We start from the raw sequence: 22,899 nt of genomic DNA, 5'->3' as shown, positions 1-22,899 counted from the left end.
TTCTCTTAAAGCTTCTGCTATGCCAGTTTCTTCAGCCCCCTCGACCGTAGTTGAGCCAGATCCTGATTGTCAGATCTTGAATCGAGGCGACGGAACAGTGGATGCGGTGCCTCTCCAGACTTGCCCTCCTTCTCCCTAAGATGCTGCTACTGGGAAACCTTTGGATCCTCTATGATTTCTCTGTCATGTTTGTGTATAGCCCGTTTCGTGGGCTTTTGAACTCTTTATCTTTGTAACTGGTGTTTTGGTGACTTGTTTGATACTTCCTTTGGTTGCTTGTTTAGCAACTTTATTTTGAAAAACAACGTAGTTCTCGAGCTTCCGGGGCTGGTCTTTGATGGCCTCTAGAGTTTATTATCATAACTTAGTAGCTTTTATATCATGTCTGCTTGCACTTACCTTGGTACCTTAGTAGGCTGGGATTTTGTCCAACATAATCATCTTGATTATTTGGTTTGATTTCGTTTGTAATCCCCCTTTTCGGACCTCGTTTAGATCTCTTTTGGGGATTTCATTTGTAATTTCTGTGTCCTGGGCTTGACTTCATCATGTCGGATCCTGTCGAGTTTGCTTGGTAATCCTCTTTCTTGAACTTTGTTCAGGTCTCTTTTTGGGGATTGCCTTTGTAGCTTTACGTCTTTTTGGGCCGACTTCATCAGTTCGGGCCTTGTCGAGTTACTTGATAATCCTCTTTTTTGGACCTCGTTTTAGGTCTCTTTCAGGAATTATCTTTTGCAACTTTTTCTTTCCGGGCCGACTTTGTCACGTCGGGCCCTGTCGAGTTACTTGATAATCCTCTTTTTTGGACCTGTCTCTTTCAGGGATTATCTTTTGTAACTTTTTCTTTCCGGGCCAACTTTGTCACGTTGGGCCCTGTCGAGTTACTTGATAATCCTCTTTTTTGGACCTCGTTTTAGGTCTCTTTCAAGGATTATCTTTTGTAACTTTTTTGTAGGAGTCTGACTTCCTCATGTCGGGCTCTTCGAAGTTATAGTAATCCTCTTTTATAGGGTTGGCCAGACCTCTTTCCAGGGCTTTACTTATAACTTGGGTTGTTGTGGCTGGTCCGACTTTTTGTGCTGGCCAGTCTTTAAGTTATTTTATAGCAATCCATTTTATTAGGTCCTCGTCATGTCCTTTCTATGGATCACTTTCTATAACTTCTTGCATTATTCTATTTTCATCTTTGCCGATTTTGTAGAATTTGGGTTTTTAGCCCTCGTTTTTTTCGTGATCGCGCAGTGAATTCGTTTTTCACTTTTTGTCGATCTGTAGCTTTATAATCGGGCGATGAATGTTTTCAGAATAATACGACTTGAGCATTTGTAGAGAATCTGAACAAATTTTATTTAAAGGAAATTGCAAATATACATGAGGAGTTAATTTTCCTAAGTCGGGTGATTTGTAGGTCTTGGCGGGGCGCCTCGTTAAAAAACCTTTTTCAGGAAAAAGAGTGCACCTTGTCCAAGATCTTTTATCATCCCTAGCTATAGTACCTTCTTAGGTTGCAGGCGTGCCATGATCTAGGAAGCTCTCGGCCGTCGAGTTCGGAAAGTTTGTAGTAGCCCTTTCCCAAGACTTCTATGACTCGGAAGGGTCCTTTCCAGTTTGCTGCTAGCTTTCCTTCTCCAGGTCGAGTTGTTCCTATATCGTTTCGGATTAGGATAAGGTCATTTTCAACAAAGGCCAGCTGTTTTACTTTTCGGTTGTATCTAGAGGCCATTTGTCGTTTCAACGCTTCTTCCCTTATCCGAGCTCTTTCTCGGATTTCTAGAAGTAAGTTGAGCTCTTCTCATTAGAGTTGGGAATTAGCTTTTTCACTATAATGGATTACTCTGGGTGATCCTTCTTCGACCTCCACTGGGATCATTGCCTCCATTCCATAAGCTAATTGGAAAGGTGACTCCTTTGTCCTGGAATGTGGAGTCGTTCGATATGCCCATAGGACTTGTGGGAGCTCCTCAGCCCAGGCTCCCTTTGCATCTTGTAATCTTCGTTTTATCCCTGCTAATATAACTTTGTTAGCGGCTTCGGCTTGCCCATTGGCTTGGGGTGCTCAATAGAGGTGAATTGTTGTTTTATATTCAGGTCGGCCGCTAGTTTTCTGAAGCCTACGTCTGTGAACTGGGTACCATTGTCTGTAGTGATGGAGTATGGAACTTCAAACCTTGTGACGATGTTTCTGTACAGGAATTTCCGACTTCTTTGAGCTGTGGCATTCGCTAGGGATTCTGCTTCGATCCATTTTGTGAAGTAGTCTATTCCTACTATGAGGAATTTCACTTGTCCTGACCCTTGAGGAAAAGGTCTGAGGAGATCGAGTCCCCATTTTGTGAATAGCCAAGGTGAGGTTACGCTGATGAGTTCTTCTGGTAGAGCGGTGTGGAAGTTGGCATGCTTTTGACATGGTGAACATGTCCTTACAAATTCTGTGGCTTCTTTTTGTTGGGTTGGCCAATAGAATCCTGCCCGTAGTACTTTTTTGGCGAGTGCTTGCGCTCTGAGGTGATTGTCACAAATGCCACTGTGTACATCTTCTAAGATATCCTTAGTGTTGGAAGTCGGCACGCATTTTAGCAATGGTGTTGAAATCACTCTTTTGTATAAAGTATTATTTATGATGGTATAGTATTGTGCTTCCCGTTTTAACCTCTTTGCCGCCTTCTCATCTGTAGGGAGGGCCTCTGTGGTGAGGTAATTAATTATGGGGGTCATCCATCCCTTATCGCGACCTGTTATGGCTAGGACCTTTTCTTCTTCTGAGATTGATGGCTTCTGTAGAATTTCTTGGATAAGGCTCCTATTGTTGCCTCCTGGTTTGGTGCTGGCTAGTTTTGAGAGTGCATCGGCCCGGGCATTCTGTTCTCGGGGTATGTGTCGAATCTCATACTCTCTGAGTTGTCCGAGTTGTTCCCTGGTTTTGTCCAGATACTTTTTCATAGTGGGATCTTTGGCTTGGTAGCTGCCTGTTATCTGTGAAGTGACTACCTGTGAGTTGCTGAAGATGATAAGTTTTTGAGCTCCAACCTCCCTAGCCAGCTTCAAACCAGCCAGTAGTGCCTCATATTCTGCTTGATTGTTTGAGGCAGGGAACCCAAATTTGAGGGAGAGTTCGATCTGGGTCCCCTAGTCACTTTCAATTGTTACGCCTGCACCACTTCCCGTTTTATTTGAGGAGCTGTCCACGTATAGATTCCATTCTGTGGGGACTTCCGGTGTGTCCGCGCAATGAAGTCGGCCAGATATTGAGATTTGATGGCCGTCCAAGCTTCGTATTGAAGGTCGAATTCAGACAACTTGACTGCCCATTGCAAGATTCTGCCTGCCAAGTCTGTTTTCTGTAAGATTCCTTTTATGGGCTGGTTGGTCCGAATTTTAATAGTGTGAGACTGGAAATATGGGCGAAGTCGTCGAGATGTTATTATGAGAGCGTAAGCAAACTTTTCTATTTTTTGGTAGTTCTGCTCAGATCCTTGTAACGATTTGCTGATAAAGTATATGGGTTGTTGCCTACTGTTGTCTTCAAGGACCAGTGCTGAGGCTATTGCCTGATTTCCCACTGCGAGGTACAAGATGAGTGGTTCCCCTTCCCGTGGCCAACTTAATATAGGTGGCTGTCCCAGAAATTTTTTGAAGTCTTGGAAGGCTTGCTCGCATTCAACTGTCCATTCAAACTCCTTTCCCTTCCTTAGAGTGGCGTTGAAGGGGAGTGATCTTATTGCAGATCCCGCCAGGAATCTGGACAAGGCTGCCAACCGCCCATTAAGTTGTTGTACCTCTTTGATACAAGTCGGGCTTTTCATGTCGAGTACGGCTGTACTTGTCCGGGTTTGCCTCGATTCCCCTCTGTGTGATCATAAAACCCAAGAATTTACCAGCTTCTACTGCGAAGGTACATTTTGTGGGATTGAGTCACATGCCGTGTCGTCTTATGGTGTTGAATACTTGTGTCAGGTCGGATAATAACATATCTTCGTTTTGCGTCTTCACTAACATGTCGTCTACGTAGACCTCCATGATCTTTCCGATGTGATCCAAAAAAACTTTGTTCATTAATCTTTGATAAGTGGCTCCCGCGTTTTTGAGAACGAAGGGCATAACAATGTAGTAGTAATTTGCCTTTGGGGTTAAGAAAGAGGTTTTTTCTTGGCCGGGTGGGTACATTGGATTTGGTTATATCCCGAGTATGCGTCCTTGAAGGAGAGGTATTTGTATCTGGAGGAGGCATCTACCAGTGCGTCGATGTATGGGAGTGGATAAGGATCTTTCGGGCAAGCTTTGTTGAGATCGGTATAGTCGGTGCACATTCTCCACTTCCCATTTGACTTTTTTACCAAAACGACATTAGCAAGCCATAGCGGGTATTTGACTTCTCTTATGAAGCCTGCCTCCAGTAGAGCTCGTACCTGTTCTTCCACCGCTTGAGAGCATTCTGGTCCTAGCTTTCTGTGCCTTTGTTGTATCGGCCGAGACCCTGGGTAGACTGCTAGCTTGTGGAACATTAGTTTGGGATCTATGCCAGGCATGTCTGTGGCCTTCCATGCGAAGAGGTCGGCGTTGTCGCGTAGGAACTGTATGAGTGATTCTTTTATGTCCCCTTTTAGGAGTGTGCCGATATTGGTTGTTTTGTCCGGGGTATTCCCGATCTGGATTTTCTCTATTTCTCCTTCAGGTTGTGGGTGGAGCTCCTCCTGCCTCCGAACTCCACTGAGCTCGATTGTGTGGAATTCTTCTCCTCTGCCTCTGAAGTTTAGACTTTCGTTGTAACAGTGGCGCGCCATCTTCTGATCTGCCTTTACTGTGGCTATTCCTTCTGCGGTTGGGAACTTCATGCATAGATGTGGGGTCAAGACTATTGCGCTGAGTTGATTTAACGTTGTCTGACCTATTAGGGCATTGTAGGCTGAGCTTACATAATTTATTTTGAGTGTTCTTAACTGACTTCCCTTTCCAAAGGTTGTGTGGAGTGGGATGTATCCCATTAGTTGAACTGGGGTATCTCCTAACCCGAACAGGCTGTCTGGATATGCTCTGAGTTCTTTTTCTTCCAAGCCGAGTTTATCGAAGGCGGTTTTGAAAAAGATATCGGCAGAGCTCCCCTGGTCTATCAATGTGCGGTGAAGATTTGTGTTTGCCAGTATAATAGTGATGACCATGGGATCATCATGCCCTGACGTGACGCCGGATGCGTCTTCCTTAGTAAAAGTGATCGCTGGGATGTCAGGTGTTTCCTTCTTTTCTGCGACGTGGCATACGTCTTTGAGATGTCTTTTGCGGGATGATTTAGAGATTCCTCCCCCGACGAATCCACCGTGTATCATGTGGACATGTCTTTCTGCCGTCCGGGATGATCGCGCGGTTGGTCCGACGTCTTTTGCTCTTCTTCTTTTCCTTTGTTCATCATCACGGGTGGCCAGGTATCGATCCAGCTTTCCTTCTCGTACAAGCTTTTCTATGACATTTTTTTAGGTCAAAACACTCATTGGTGGAGTGCCCGTGGATTCGATGGTATTCACAATATTCAGCCCGGTTTCCTCCTCCTTTTTTGCCTTTGAGTGGTCGAGCTGGTGGTATTTTTTCTGTGTTGCAAACCTCTCTGTAGACTGAAGAACTTGAAGATTGATGGTTTAGAAGTTATAGTAAACTCTCGTTGTAAGTATAGTTACTAAACCAAGCAATCAACCTTTCTTACAAATGTTTTGGTTGTCACAAGTAACAAACCCTTTTAAAATTGATAACCGAGTATTCAAACCTCAGGTCGTCTTCTCAAGGAATTGCAGGGATGTATGTTCTTATTATTGGTTATGGGTTTTTGTAAATTGGGGTTTTGAAAGTGAGGAACAAGTAAATTCAATGACAAATAAAATAAATAATTAACTATAAAATAAACTTTTGGCAAGATATGAAAATTTAGAAGTCCTATCCTAGTTACTCCTATGAGAATGAAAGTTAATCCCACTTAGTTAACCTTTGCGTAAGCAAGGGAAAGTCAAGTGAACAAATTGGTTAGATTTTCCAAGTCCTAGCCAACTCCTAAGGAAAGACTAGAGTTAGTGGAATTCCAGTTAACTAACCGACATAACAATCAATCATGAATAGTTGATAACTCAAGAGCTTCCAGTTAATCAATTAAAGCCAATAATATAAAAAGCTAAATATGAATCTTAGATCTGAAATACCTCAAATAACATACATTCAAAGCAATAAAATCTTACATGGACAATATTCATAAGCCAATTGGGCAACATTAATCAAATACAAATAAAAGCATTAAAGTATCTCAAACTACGACGCGTCCGCGTGGATCACGCGTTCGCGTCGCCTAGCGGTATGGCCACTATGGCAAATTATATATCAAATCGAAGCCCCGGACGTTAGCTTTCCAACGCAACTAAAATCGCGTCATTTGGACCTCTGTTGCTTAAGTTATGTCCGTTTGAGTACAAAGAGGTCAGGCTGACAGCTTAGCAGTTTCTTCAACTTCTTGTATTCCTTCCACTTTTGCATGCTTCCTTTCCATCCTCTAAGCTATTCTTGCCCTGTAATCCTTGAAATCACTTAACACACATATCAAAGCATCGAATGATAATAAGAGAGAATTTAAAATTAACTAAATTAAGGCCAAAGAAATATGCTTTCAATCATAGCATAAAATCAGGAAAGAGAATCTAAAACCATGCAAATCATATGAATAAGTGGGCAAAGGCTTGATAAAAACCACTCAATTGAGCACAAGATAAACCATAAAATAGTGGTTTATCATAGACATCCACAAGAGACACCCGAAGAGGGGTGTAATTGTGGTATTTTTTTATTTTCTCTCCATGTCGATCTTCCTTTTTTCTGGAATCTTTGTCTTTATCCCGAGGGGTGAACCCTGCTTTTGAGGTCTCTCCTAATCGGGAGTTTTCCTCCATGTTGATGTATTTTTCCGCTCGCTCCTGCACCTCGTTCAGAGATGTGGGGTACTTCTTTGATATGGATTGACTAAAAGGCCCTTCTCGCAGGCCATTAATGAGACCCATGATGACAGCTTCTGTTGGAAGGTTTTGTATATCCATGCATGTTTTGTTGAATCTCTCCATGTAGTTACGCAGGATTTCCCTCTCTCCTTGTCTGATTCCTAGTAAGCTCGGAGCATTTTTAGCTTTGTCCTTTTTGATGGAGAATCTGGCCAGGAATTTTTTAGCCATGTCGTCGAAACTTGAGATGGACCTAGGAGGGAGATTGTCGAACCATCTAGTTGCTATTTTTGTTAAAGTAGTTGGAAAGGCTTTGCAACGAACTGCATCTGAGGCATCGGTGAGGTACATTCTGCTTCTGAAGTTGCTGAGATGATGGCTGGGATCTGTAATGCCATCGTATAAGGTCATGTCTGGGAGTTTAAAGTCCTTTGGGATTTTTGTCTTCATGATTTCTTTGGTGAATGGGTCTTGCTCTTTTCGTGCGTTATCTTTGGGAATGGATTGGCTGGCTTTTGTCTTGACATCGGCTTCAAGTTTTAGGAGTTTGGTTTCCAGTTCCCGGCGTCGCCTTATTTCTCTTTGTAGATCCTTCTCGACCTCTCGTTGACGTAGAGCGTCTTCCTCAAGTTGTTTTAACCGATCTTGAAATGCCTCCAGGGCTCCCTCGTTTGGGGAGTTCTTATTGTTGATTTGGGGAGTATCTTTTAGTGTTGTGCCCGCATTTTTATGCGGTGTTCTTTCTTCTAGATATGAGGTGTGATCGTTGTCATGGTCGTCCGCCATGGCAATGGGATGACTTCCAGGTTCCCTGGCAATGGCGCCAATGTTTCGAGGGTTACCTAAAATTAGAGGTCGATCTCGGACGAGATCTTCTATGCTGGTCGGAGCTGCGGAGTCCGATCTAATGATCGTGGTCGGAGTCGCTGTGTCCGACTCGTTGGACTTGGTGATGATGCTGATCCTTCGTCCCCGGAGGGTAGGGGGTACCTGCAAGGGACTCTGATGCTTAAGTTAGCAAGGGTATTAAGCAGGTATTGAGTAGAATCAGAGTATGAGTTATACCTGGGTGCTCCAGTGTATTTATAATGGCGTAGGGTGACCTTCTAAGATAAGTTAGTTATCTTATCTTATCTTTTATCTTATCTTCAAGTGAGGTCATCTTTATCTTCAAGTGAACTGCCCTTCTCTCTGTAGGCTTGAGCTGCCTTAGGATTTGGGGCGTGTTCCTCTATTTGGGCCCTTCTTTGGGCTTTCCTGGTGACTTTGGCCGAGCTCTCTGGAAAGAGGTCGGGTTGCCCTGACCTGAACAGGTCGGTCGTTTTGTCTGTCAAATATCCGGGTCGGATAGCTCGACCCAGGGTTTGAACAGTTGCTGAAAAGATGATGGAAAAGGCTTGCTATTGCTAAACCTGTTTCTTCCACCCTTATTAAAGCCTTGTTGGGGCTTTTGTTGATCCTTCTATGAGAAATTTGAATGATTTATCCATGAGAGATTATAGGTGTTTCCATAGGGTTCACCCATGTAATTCACCTCTGCCATTGCAGGGTTCTCAGGATCATAAGCTTCTTCATCAGAAGATGTTTCTTTAGTTTTGTTGGATGCATTTTGCAATCCATTCAGACTCTGAGAAATCATGTTGACTTGCTGAGTCAACATTTTGTTCTGAGCCAATATGACATTTAGAGCATCAATTTCAAGAACTTCCTTCTTTTGAGGCGTCCCATTACTCACAGGATTCTTTTCAGAGGTGTACATGAATTGGTTATTTGTAACCATGTTAATGAGTTCTTGAGCTTCTGTAGGCATTTTCTTTAGGTGAATGGATCCACCTGCAGAATGGTCCAGTGACATCTTAGAGAACTCAAATAGACCATCATAGAATATATCCAAAATGGTCCACTCTGAAAGCATACCAGAAAGACACTTTTTGGTCAACTGCTTGTATCTTTCCCAAGCTTCATAGAGGGATTCACCATCTTTTTGCCTGAAGGTCTGAACATCCACTCTAAGCTTACTCAGCTTTTGAGGAGGAAAGAACTTGGCCAAGATGGCCGTGACCAGCTTATCCCAAGAGTCCAGGCTATCTTTAGGTTGTGAGTCCAACGATGTTCTAGCTCTGTCTCTTACAGCAAAAGGGAAAAGCATGAGCCTGTAAACTTCAGGATCTACTCCATTAGTCTTAACAGTATCACAGATCTGCAAGAACTCAGTTAAAAATTGATAGGGATCTTCTGATGGAATTCCATTAAACTTGCAGTTCTGTTGTATTAGAGCAACTAGTTGAGGCTTCAGCTCAAAATTGTTTGCTTCAATGGCAGGGATTGAGATGCTTCTTCCATAAAAATTGGAAGTAGGTGTAGTATAATCACCAAGCATCCTACTTGCATTATTGTTGTTGTTATTATTTTCGGCTGCCATCTCCTCTTCTTTTTTGAAAATTTCTGTAAGGTTTTCTCTGGATTGTTGTATTTTAGCTTCTCTTAGTTTCTTCTTCAAAGTCCTTTCAGGTTCAGGATCTGCTTCAACAAGAATGTTCTTGTCCTTGCTCCTGCTCATATGAAAAAGAAGAGAACAGAAAAGGAAGAGGAATCCTCTATGTCACAGTATAGATATTCCTTTATGTGAGTAGAAGAAGAAAAGAATAGAAGAAAGAGGAGAAAAATTCGAACATAGAGGAGAAGAGAGGGTTCGAATTTTTAGATGAAGAGAAGAGTTAGTAAATGAATAAATAAATAGAAAGGGGTGAGAGAGAGGAGTTTTCGAAAATTATTTTTGAAAAATGGTTAGTGATTTTCAAAAATTAAGAGAAGAAATAAAATTAAAATTAAAATTTGAAACAATTAGTTAATTAAAAGAATTTTGAAAAAGAGGATGGTGATTTTCGAAAATTAGAGAGAGAAAAGTGGTTAGGTGGTTTTGAAAAAGATAAGAAACAAACAAAAAGTTAATTAGTTAGTTGAAAAAGATTTGAAAATCAATTTTGAAAAGATAAGGAGTTAGAAAAGATTTTTGAAATTGATTTTGAAAAAAGATATGATTGACATTTGACAAGATATGATTGAGATTTGTTTTGAAAAAGATTTGAAAAGGAAATTAAAAAGATTTGATTTTTAAAATTTAAATTGATTACTTGACTAACAAGAAACTAAAAGATATGATTCTAGAATTTAAAGATTGAACCTTTCTTAACAAGAAAGTAACAAACTTCAAATTTTTGAATCAATCACATTAATTGTTAGTAAAGTTTTCGAAAATTATGAAATAAAATTAAGAAAAAGATGTTGAAAATCAATTTTTAAAATTTTTGAAAAATGATAAGAAAAATGAAAAAGATTTGATTTTTGAAAAAGATTTTGAAAAGATAGGATTTTAAAAATTAAAATCTTGACTTGACTAACAAGAAACAATTTATTTTTAAACTTTTTTGACTAAGTCAATCCAAAGATTTTGAAATTTATGAGAGAAATGAGGAAAAGATATTTTTTGAATTTTTTTGAATTTAATGTGGAAAGAGAAAAACAACAAAATGACTCAAGACATAAAAATCATGAATCAAAACAACTAATGCATGCAAGAACACTATGAATGTCAAGATGAACACCAAGAACACTTTGAAGATCAAGATGAACATCATGACATTTTTTAAAATTTTTCAAGAGAGGAAAACATACAAGACACCAAACTTAGAAATTTTCAATGCTTAGATACTATGAATGCAAAAATGCATATGAAAAATAACAAAAAAAACACAAAACAAGAAAATTTGAAGATCAAACAAGAAGACTTATCAAGAACAACTTGAATATCATGAAGAACACCATGCATGAATTTTTCGAAAAAATGCATAAATTTTAAAAACATGCAATTGACACCAAACTTAAAAATTGACACTAGACTCAAACAAGAAGCACAAAATATTTTTGATTTTTTTATTTATTAATTTTTTTGGATTTTTCGAAAATTTCTTTTTGGAAAAATGAAAACAAATAAAAAAAATTTTTGAAAGATTTTTTAAAACTTTTTGAAAAGAAAATTACCTAATCTGAGCAACAAGATGAACCGTCAGTTGTCCAAACTCAAACAATCCCTGACAATGGCGCCAAAAACTTGATAGGCAAAATTGTGACTCATACTTTTCACAGCTCGAACAATTCCTAGCAATGGCTCCAAAAACTTGGTGCACAATACTATGGTTCACACACGTTCTTCACAACTTCGCACAACTAACCAGCAAGTGCACTAGGTCGTCCAAGTAATAAACCTTACGTGAGTAAGGGTCGATCCCACGGAGATTGTTGGTATGAAGCAAGCGATGGTCATCTTGTAAATCTCAATCAGGCAAATTCTAATGGTTATAATGGTTTTCGAATATAAAGATAAATAAAGCATAAAATAAAGATAGAGATACTTATGTAACTCATTGGTGGGAATTTCAGATAAGCGCATGAAGATACTGTGTTCCTTCTGAATTTCTGCTTTCATACTGCTTTCATCCAATCATTCTTACTCCTTTCCATGGCAAGTTGTATGTTGGGGGATCACCGTTGTCAATGGCTACCGTCCATCCTCTCAGTGAAAATGGTCCAGGTGCGCTGTCACCACACGGCTAATCATCTGTCAGTTCTCGATCATGTAGGAATAGGATTTACTATCCTTTTACGTTGTCACCATGCCCTACAGTCGCGAGTTTGAAGCTCGTCATAGTCATTCAATCCCTAAATCCTACTCGGAATACCACAGACAAGGTTTAGACTTTCCGAATTCTCAAGAATGCTGCCAATGGATTCTAGCTTATACCACGAAGATTCTGATGAAGGAATCCAAGAGATATTCATTCAAGCTTATTTGCATGTAGAACGAAAGTGGTTGTCAGGCACACGTTCATAAGTGAGAATGGTTATGAACGTCACAAAATCATCACATTCATCAGGTTCTTGGGTTTGAATGGATATCTTAGAATAAGAATAAGCGTGAATTGAATAGAAGAATAATAATACTTTGCATTAGTACTCAAGGAACAGCAGAGCTCCACACCCTTAATCTATGGTGTGTAGAAACTCCACCGTTGAAAATACAATAGTGATAAAGGTGTTCATTGGTTCCGGCCCCAGAGAGGGAACCAGGATAACCAAGACTTTGGTCTAAGGACTAAACGTCCAAAGATCATCTCTAATACAATAGTAAAAAGTTCTATTTATACTAAACTAGTTACTAGGATTTACAGAAATAAGTCTAAGTGCAGAAATCCACTTCCAGGGCCCACTTTGGTGTGTGCTTGGGCTGAGCTTGAGCTTTACATGTGTAGAGGCTTCTCATGGGGTTAAACGCCAAGTTGTAACATGTTTGGGCGTTTAACTCTGGTTTGTGACGTGTTTCTGGCGTTTTACTCCCGAATGCAGCATGGAGTTGGCATTGAACGCCAGTTTGCGTCCACTAAACTCGAATAAAGTATGGACTATTATATATTACTGGAAAGCCCTAGATGGCTACTTTCTAATGCAATTAAGAGTGCGCCATTTGGGGTTCTTTAGCTCCAGAAAATCTATTTCGAGTGCAGGGAGGTCAGAATCCAACAACATCTGTAGTCCTTTTGCTCAGGACCCTCAATTCCAGCCAGAAAATACCTGAAATCACAGAAAAACACACAAACTCATAGTAAAATCCAGAAATGTTAATTTTGCATAAAAACTAATAAAAACATTCCTAAAAGTAGCTAGATCCTACTAAAAACTACCTAAAAACAATGCCAAAAAGGGCATAAATTATCCGCTCATCAATTAGTCCAACCAAGTGTATACACAAGATCCTCCTTGAAGATGATGCTAAACCAGTTGTGCAACCACAAAGGAGACTCAATCTAACCATGAAAGAGGTGGTCCAAAAAGAGGTAATGAAACTATGGGAAGCAGGAATTATTTACCCTATTTCTGACAGTCCTTGGGTAAGTCCTGTGCAGGTAGTTCCCAAGAAAGGAGGAATGACAGTGATCAAGAATAAAAAGAATGAGCTTATCCTCACAAGAACAGTCACAGGATGGAGAATGTGTATAGACTACAAGAGGCTCAATACTGCTACAAGGAAGGATCATTTCCCCCTGCCTTTCATTGATCAAATGCTTGAGAGGTTAGCTGGTCATGCATTTTATTGCTTTCAAGATGGATACTCTAGATATAACCAAATTGCAGTGGACCCTCAAGATCAAGAGAAGACAACATTCACATGCCCCTTTGGAGTATTTGCCTACAGAAGAATGCCTTTTGGACTTTGCAATGCTCCAGCAACTTTTCAGAGGTGTATGCTTTTAATTTTTTCTGATATGGTTGAAAAGTTTATTGAGGTATTTATGGATTACTTTTCTGTTTTTGGTAATTCTTTTGAATCCTGCCTTAAGCATTTATCTCTTGTCTTGAAACGGTGTCAAGAATCAAACCTTGTTTTAAACTGGGAAAAATGTCATTTTATGGTTACAGAAGGTATTGTTCTTGGACACCAGATTTCAAGTAAGGGAATTGAGGTTGATAGAGCAAAGGTGGAGGTAATTGAAAAGTTACCACCACCAACTAATGTTAAGGCAGTTAAGAGTTTCTTGGGTCATGCAGGATTTAATAGAAGATTTATAAAGGATTTTTATGAAATTACTAAAACTCTAAGCAACCTGTTGGTTGCTGATGTTCCTTTTTTCTTTGATTCTAATTGTTTGCATGCTTTTGAAACTCTGAAAGCAAACCTTACCTCTGCTCCCATTATAGCTCCCCCTGACTAGGATCTACCATTTGAATTGATGTGTGATGCTAATGACTTTGCTATAGGAGCTATTTTAGGACAGAGGCATGGTAAGCTTGTACATGTCATTTACTATGCTAGTCCTGTGTTAAATGATACCCAAAAGAATTACACAACTACAGAAAAAAATTATTAGCTGTTGTGTATGCTGTTGATAAGTTTAGGTCCTATTTACTTGGTTCTAAGGTTATTATTTATACTGATCATGCTGCTTTGAAGTACCTTCTAACCAAACAGGATTCTAAACCAAGATTAATCAGATGGGTGTTGCTCCTTTAGGAGTTTGATATTGAGATAAAAGACAGGAAAGGGTCAGAGAATCAAGTAGCTGGCCATCTTTCCAGAATTGAGCCTGAAGCAGGAGTATAACCACCCACAGTTGTGACTGAGACATTTCTGGATGAGCAATTGTTCCACATTCAGCAGGCACCATGGTTTGCAGACATTGCAAATTATAAGGCCATGAATTTTATCCCAAGGGAGTACAGTAGGCAACAAGTGAAGAAGCTATTGACTGATGCAAAGTACTACATTTGGGAGGAACCATACCTTTTTAAAAGGTGTTCAGATGGAATCATCCGGAGGTGTGTCCCAGATGAAGAAAAACAGCAGATTCTTTGGCACTGCCATGGTTCTGAGTATGGAGGCCACTTTTGTGGTGAAAGGACAGCTACAAAGGTCCTTCAGAGCAGATTTTACTGGATGACTCTCTTCAAGGACTCAAGAGCATTTGTAAAGCACTGTGACAGATGTGAAAAAGCCACGAATCTCCCTGCCAACCAAGAAATGCCATAGCAGGGGATTTTTGAGGTTGAGTTGTTTGATGTGTGGGGTATTGATTTCATGGGACCTTTCCCACCCTCACATTCAAACAACTATATTCTAGTGGCAGTTGACTATGTGTCCAAGTTGGTGGAAGCTGTGGCTTTGACCACCAATGATGCCAAAGTGGTAATGAGCTTTCTTCAGAGATATATCTTTAGTCGGTTTGGTGTCCCAAGGACACTCATCAGTGATGGAGGAAGCCATTTCTACAACAGACAGCTGGACTCTCTTCTGTATAGATATGGAGTCTGTCATAAAGTGGCAACCCCTTATCACCCTCAGACAAGTGGACATGTTGAAGTTTCCAACAGGGAACTTAAGAGGATTCTAGAGAAAACCGTCAGTGTTTCAAGAAAGGATTGGTCTAGGAAACTTGATGATGCTCTTTGGGCATACCGGACAGTGTACAAGACTCCTATCGGCATGTCCCCTTATCAGTTGGTCTATGGCAAAGCCTGTCACCTGCCAGTTGAGCTTGAGTACAAAGCTTACGGGGCAATCAGGTATCTGAATCTTAATTCAGAAGCTGCAGGAAATAAACGAATGCTTCAGTTGAATGAGCTTGATGAATTTTGATATTCAGCCTATGAGAATGCCAAGCTCTATAAGGAGAGAACCAAGCTATTGCATGACAAGAAGATTGCCATAAGAATCTTTGAGCCAGGACAAAGAGTGCTTCTGTATAATTCAAGGCTCAAATTCTTTCCCGGGAAGCTGAAATCCCGATGGTCAGGACCGTTTATGGTTACGAGAGCTTCACCATATGGTCATGTGGAAATACAGGAAGAGAATTCTGACAGGAAATTTACAGTGAATGGCCAGAGGTTGAAGCACTATCTTCGAGGCGAGATTGATCGCCAGAGGTCTACTCATCTGCTGAACTAGCAGAACTGACCATCAAGCTAGTGACGATAAAGAAGTGCTTGTCGGGAGGCAACACGATAATTTCGTATCCTTCGTTAATTTTTGTAGTAGTAGTTTTCTTACTTATTTGATTTTTATTGAGTTCTTACTATTTTTTTGATGATGCAGCTATTTTAGAACAGGAACCGGATAATAAAAAAAAGAAGAGGAGCACATGACGCGCAAGTGTCGCTGACGAGTACGCGTCATATGCATGTGCATGAAAAAAAATGAATAGAGTGTTGGGAGGAAGTGGCGCAGAAATGATGCCTTTCGCACAAACAAGCCCACGCATACGTGTACCCCACGCGTGTGCGTCATTCGTGATTTTGGCACTCCACGTGTACGCATGACCTTAAAAATCGACGTAAAAAAGTGTTTTGGCAAAGAGTTGTGCTGGCTTAGGGCTGTAAGTGTGCTAGAAGCGTCCCTGACGCGTGCGCGTCATTTGCAAAGATGGCCATCCACGCGTGCGCGTGCAATGACGCGCACGCGTCGTATGAAAATACTGGTGCCCAAGCCACGCAAACAGAGAGTTGTGCGTGCGCGCGGCTAGCTTCGCGCGAATCGCACAAAACCAAGCGCATGCAAATGCGTGCCTGACACTTACGCGTCATTAAGAAAATTTTGCGACCTACACGTACGCGTGCTGCACGCGTACGTGTCGCCTGTGCTGCACGCGTACGTGTCGCCTGTGCTGCACAGCTACACTAGTTCGTTGCCCAGTTTTAATTTTCTTTCCTCCTCTCCCAATCCTAATTCTCTTTTATTCTTTTATCCTTTTCTTTTTCTTTCATCATAATATTTGTCTCTTTCTATTTTTAGTTCTTCTTTGCTTGAGGACGAGCAAACCTTTAAGTTTGGTGTTGACGCTTCGCTTAAGGGTTTTTCTGTTTATTCCTTTGGCACCAAAAGGGAGGTGAATCATCTTCACTGAGGAGTACAACCTGAAGAATAAAGCAACCGCTAGGATAACTAAGGTGGTTGAGTTCCTTTCATCTTTTGTTCCTCCCCTCTTTTTCTATGTTGTGTTCCGGTTTTCTGCTATTTTTCTTTATTTGTTGCATGATCTTTTATTAGTTAGAATCCTAGGTCTAGTTTAGTTTTCCCTTAATTGCTTTAATTCTGAAAACATGTCTCATGTATTACTCATTGAGCTTGAATCCAAAAAAAAAATTACATGAGTTATATATTGCATGAGAAAGTGGGTCTATATTGAAGAATAGTCTTATTTACTTAAATGTGATGGTATTAATTGTAATTCTGAATGCATGACATGAACAGTGCATATTTAAATTTGAATCAAAGAATGTTAATGTACAAGGAGCAGGAATTTAGAGAATTATTATGATTTCTTTGAAATTAATGAAAGTTTAATCTTTGAAGCAAAAGAAACAGCAAAAGAAAAATAAAAGCAAGGTCCAAGGCTCTGAGCATCAATGAGTAGGGAGGTCATACATGATTAAAAGCTCAAAGAGTTATTTTCCTAGTCACATGCTTGTGGTGTTCTTGTGTCAAGTAATCCTTGAGACAAAACATTTAGAGTCGAGATCAATTGCAGAGTATGCTAAAGGCTTTGAGCACCACTGTCTGGGGATAATAAAAAAAAAAGAGAAAAATTTTTTTTTAAAAAAAATATTTAGAACTTTAAGAGAGTTCCCCATAGTTATCTATTTTTCCGGATTAACTTTTCTTACTAACTATTTTAATCATGTAGGATTTAATTTATGGCAAACTATATGTGACTAGACCCTAATTCCTTAGACCTTTCTAGTCTCCTCTAAAATTCATTACTGCCAATTCCTTGATCAATTAATTCCAATTAGAAGCTGCATGATCAAATTCCAGTTTATATGCCACAAAAATTCTAATTACCAAAAAATAAGAGGATTATATGTCACGTATCCTGTTAAATCCAAATAATTAAAATTTAGGAGAATATGTTTTCAAGACGTTGTTCAAGTAAAGAGCTTTTCCAAGTTTTACAAGAACTCAAATAGAAAGAAGGTCATACTTCCGTTCCACCTAAATTCATAAGATAAAGAGCGAAAACAATTCTTAAATTATAAATCCATACATGAATTAAAATAGAAAAAGTAATAAAATCAATTCATACAAATAGATAGAGCTCCTAACCTTAACAATGGAGATTTAGTTGCTCATGGAATGCAGAATATAAATTTGTATAGAATTCCCTAATGGGATCCCCTCGTTTTATAACTAATCCTAATTAATTTAAAATCTAATTATCTAAAATTAAAAATAATATCTTTTCCTATTTAAAAATCAAATTTGAATTTAAATCAGAATTAACTAACTACTCCGCGTCTTGTAACGTGGGACCACTTGGCTTCACTGGATCCGTGCCTAACTTGGGTGCTAAAATGGGGCCCAGAAATCACCCCCAGCGGTTTCTGCATTTTCTGCACGTGGCGCATGTCATGCGTACGCGTCACTAGTCTTCTTCGTAAGTCACGCGGATGCGTCGGTCACGCGCACGCGTCGCTGTACAATTCTTCAAATCACACATACGCGTCAATCATGCACACACGTCGCCATGGGAAGCTCCAAATCACGCGCACGCATCAGTCACACGTACGCGTCGCTCTTTGCTGCCATCTCCTTTGATTCTTGTGCTACAGAAACTCCACCAAATCCAGCTGAATGCTACCTAAAATAAACAAAATTGCAAAAAGATAATTAATTCTTTATTAAACTCAACAATTTAGATGCAAATTCACTAGGAAAAGATAGGAAATATGCTAATGTATCCCAAAAAAATCTGCAATTATGTTCCATTACGTCTTTTCGAGCACTCATGAGTCCTCCTTCACTGCAGACATGGCTGTTCTACTCTGGTGTATCATTACATACCAGCCTCTAAACCTACCAAGACACATCCGGAATGCCATGGGACACGTACAAATTGTGGGTAACTTACCTTTTCCCGCCTTGGTCTCAGATCTCGTCTCAGCAGCCGGAGTCTCCTATAGGAATGGGGACACCAGAGCCATGCTTCCACGGAGTGATGAGTATGTCCCTAACACGAAATATATCAGACCTCCAGTAGCCACTACCAGCCAGCCTACAGAATCGAATGACGACATTCCTCCTTCCACACCACAAGCACCTTCAACAAATCAGCTTCTCCATTAGATACTTGAGAGGTTGGACCGGCAAGAACAGAAAGCGAAGCTAGAGAGCGCCTAACCAGCGCCGATTCACATACCTCAAGGCGCTACTCACAGGAAACCACAGACATGACAAAGACCCAGACACCCCGGACTCCACTTCATTTACCAGCACAGGGAGCCATGATGGCCCCGATTGTGGAGATACTGCTACCAACCCCACTTTCTTCCTGACAGATGGCACCGAAGACGGTGCAAAACCTTAATTGTGGGGAGGTCGGTCAGTACCTGACTTCCGGAGATAATTTCTCTTTCCTAACACCAATAAAGTAGGATATTTAGTTATTTTTCTTTTGATTAGAATAGGATAGATTGCATAGAAATAGGTTATTTGCATGCATGTTCTATTTGGTTGAAAAATAATAAGTTTCTTTGTAAGACCTGATTTTTGAAAAAATTCACTAATTTAAATAAAAACTTTTGTGTTAAATTTGTTTGAAGTTGTATTTGGAACATGATTTTTGAGCTAAGAGCACACAACCCGTGAGATTTTGAGCCTAATTACATGTTTAAACTATCTAACCATAAATATTTTATTCTAGTGTGTCTACTTCTCTATGATTGTAATCTTTATTTTGTTTCATCCTATATGTCCAATGTTTAATGTGTTATATGCATGCATATGATTGAGACCATTACTTGTTTAGCTCACTTATCCCAAATAAGCCTACCCTTTAAATCATCCTTGTCAGCCACTTTGAGCCTTTTAAATCCCATTTGTTCTATATTTTACCACATCACTAGCCTTAAGCAGAAAAAACAAATTAATTATCCCAAATAGAATCTTTGGTTAGCTTAAGATAGAGATTGTGTGTTAATTAAGTATGGGAAAACTGTGGGAGCATGGGTTAATAAGGGAATGTGTTATGTTCTTACTTTAATAAAATATTGGGAATTTGGGTGCCTACTCATGTAAAACAAAAAAATTAAAAATCCAAATGCATTGATATGTTATTTTAGCTTTTATGTCTTTATTGAAAAAAAATCCAAAAGTATTCAATAGATAAATAAATAAATAAGGGGGACAAAATTTACCCCAATTCTAAGTCAAGTTAAGCTCCAAGATCAATGCATATGTGATAAAAATTAAAAGAGAAGTTGATGCATGAGTATGTAATGCAAAAGTGAGAAATTTTGGGTAGCTAGGCATGATTCTAAAGTTATAGAGAGTGTATGTATACTAGGTGAGAGCTTAGGTTAGTCAAAGATTCATATTTTAGCTCACTTAGCCATATATATATATCCTCACCTTTACCTTGGCCCCATTACAACCTTGAAAAGACCTCATGATGTTTGCATTGGTGCATTAAATATTGTTGATTGGTTAGGAGAAGAACAAAATTTAGAAAGCATGATTAGAGAAGGATAGAGTGATTACCCTATACACTAGAGTGACTAGAGTGTATATACATCATCAGTGAGGGTTCAATGCTTAATTCTATGTTCCCTGCTTTCATGAGCTGTCTTCTTACAAGTTTACTTGTTTTTACTGTATAGTTTGAATTAGTGGAGTTTGATTTATGTTTGTCTTAGAGAACTTATTTTTTCTTAACCAAGTAACAAAATCATATAGTTACATTCATATATATAGGTTGCATTGCATTACATGAGTCTTACATTTCCCTACTCACTCATTTTATCTCCTTAAAGCTAAGCATGAGGACATGCTAATGTTTAAGTGTGGGAAGGTTGATAAACCATTATTTTATGATTTATATTGTGTTTAATTGAGTGGTTTTATCAAGTCTTTACCCACTTATTTATATGATTAGCATGATATTATAATTCCTTCCCAAAGTTGCTCTATGGTTGAAAACTTGCATCCTAGAGATCTTTTTATTGTGTATTTTAATCCTCCTTTATACAATTCGATGCCGTGATCTGTGTGTTAAGTGTTTCAGGCTTCATAGGGCAGGAATGGCTTAGAAAATGGAGAGGAAGCTTGCAAAAATGGAAGGACGCAAGAAACCAAGGACATGACCAGCGGACACCGACGCGGAATGGAGAAAATTGCAGTGACGCGTTCGCTTGCCTGACACGAACGCATGGATTGGAATCTCCACGAATGACGCGAACGCGTGGATGACGCGAACGCGTGGACGATGCGTATGCATGGCAAGGAAAATTCTGAATGACGCGCACGCGTGACATGCGCGATCTGCAGAATTCATAAAAATCGCTGGAGGCATTTTTAGGCCGAATTTTGACCCAATTTTCGGCCTAAAAACACAGATTAGAGCCAGGAAACATGCAGAGACTCAACACAGATTCTCATTAGGATACTTTTTAGTTTTTAGATCTGATTTTACTCCTCCTCTAGGCTTTTCTTCACATTCATAGTTCTTAGAATTTTTATTTGCTGGTTGCTTTTGATTTGGATATTGAGAAGAGTTGTTACCTCCGCCAAGACTTCATCATTCTAGTTTGTTTCTCTTGTCCCTTACTCTTTCATATCCTTAATCCTTGTTCAGAGTTACAATTGGGTTATTTTTAGAATTTACTAATACAAGAACCATTTTTATTTTTAATTGATCTTTTTTATTATTGTCTATCATGTCTTCCTTTTACTCCCTTTTTAATTCTGTGAAGTTTACATTCATGATAATGGAGTAGTTCCCTAACTTGATTGGGAGTTGATTAAAAGGAGAACCTTGAGTTGGAATACTCAAGTGATAATCCTAATGGATAGTTAATGACTAACAATTCTAGTCTCTAACTCTAATCCTTCCTTAGGAGAGGATTAGGAACTGAAGGTATAGTTGGTTAGTTAGCTACTTGACTTTCCCTTATTAATTAAGGGATGACAAAGTAGAACAACAATCCTTTAGAATTACACTAAGTTAAAATCCAACAAGGATAGAACTTTCAATTAATCTTCTCCTGGTCAAGATTTTTATTTGAATTACATAAATTCTCTTATTTATTTTTCTATTTCTCAATCTCAAAAATTTCTTGGAAAACCTCTGACCAATAAGCTGCACTCTTTTTGTCAACTCATTGAGAGACGACCTGTGATTCATACCCCCAGTATTTTTATTCTAATTTTGTGACAACCCTTCTAAATTGATAAGCGGATCTTTGCTGGTTAAAAACTGTACTTGCAACGTTCTTCTTACATTAATTTTTTAATCGGCCAATTTCCACCACGTCAGTTTTTGGCACCGTTGCCGGGAAGTTGCAATAGTATGCTAAATTATTGGTTGGAATTTATTTATTTGCATTTTATTTTATTTTGTTTTATTACCATGAGCTGTATGTTTCTTTCGTTAAATGATGTGTTCACTGCCTGATCCGAGCTTAGCTACTTTTGATCCTAAAATTGAGAGAACTCTTTCACGCATTAGTCGAGCTCGACGTCGGTTAGCCTCTAAGGGTGGTGAAGTGACTATTATCAATTCCCCACTCTCATCTGAGGGTGAATCTAAACCGCCATTTAAGGAAGAAACAAGCTCCTCTACTACTGATTCAGTTGATTCACGAGCAGGTAATATGGCAGCACCTAAGAGGATTACTCTCCAGGAAGTTGGAGCCCTAGATTTTACACTGTAGCTGTTTCAAGTGCATCACCCAACGGTGGCTACAGATTTTGAACTAAAAACTACACTAATCAACTTGTTGCCCAAGTTTCATGGCTTACCTGCTCAAGAGCCTATCAAGCACCTTAGGGATTTTCAGACAGCCTGTTCTACTGTTAGGTGTCATGGTGCAGATGAAACTTCTATTCTGTTAACCGCCTTCCCGTTTTCTCTTGAGGGAAAGGTGAGGGAATGGTACTACACTCAACCTGAAGCGACTGTTACTAACTGGGATACGCTTAGAAGAGAATTTTTGGAAAAATACTTTCCAGCTGAAGTTACTAATAGATTGAGGAAAGAAATTTCTATGATTATTCAAAGTGAATCCGAGACTCTCTACGAATATTGGGAGCGCTTCAACAATCTCCTGAACGCATGCCCCCATCACATGATTGACAAGTTGGTGTTGATCAGCTACTTCACATAAGGCATGAAGCCTCAGGATAAGACCATATTAGAAGGTTCTAGTAATAGTTCTATGAAAAAGTACAAGACTACAGATGAAGCATGGCAATTGATCAGCGACTTAGCTGAATCCACTAGGAATCACAGGCATAGGCACAACCACTCAAAAGCTGTTGCAGAGGTGTCCTCTAGCAGAGAGACTACTGCTTTGACCCATAGTATATGTGAAATGACCAACCTACTGAAACAGA

General features: G+C 39.5%; 1 non-coding gene across 1 annotated transcript; it reads right to left on the bottom strand.

The window, feature by feature from the left end:
• Positions 1–22,529: 22,529 nt before the first annotated feature.
• LOC112700437 (small nucleolar RNA R71) lies at positions 22,530–22,633 on the bottom strand. The gene has a single exon (XR_003153346.1). It is a non-coding gene; the product is annotated as a small nucleolar RNA R71 (small nucleolar RNA).
• Between the last annotated feature and the right edge of the window lie 266 nt (positions 22,634–22,899).

The sequence above is a fragment of the Arachis hypogaea genome, chromosome 6, assembly GCF_003086295.3.
Source record: "Arachis hypogaea cultivar Tifrunner chromosome 6, arahy.Tifrunner.gnm2.J5K5, whole genome shotgun sequence".
NCBI lineage: Eukaryota > Viridiplantae > Streptophyta > Magnoliopsida > Fabales > Fabaceae > Arachis > Arachis hypogaea.
Note: the sequence above shows the minus strand (reverse complement) of the source record. Positions and strands in the feature narration are given on the sequence as shown.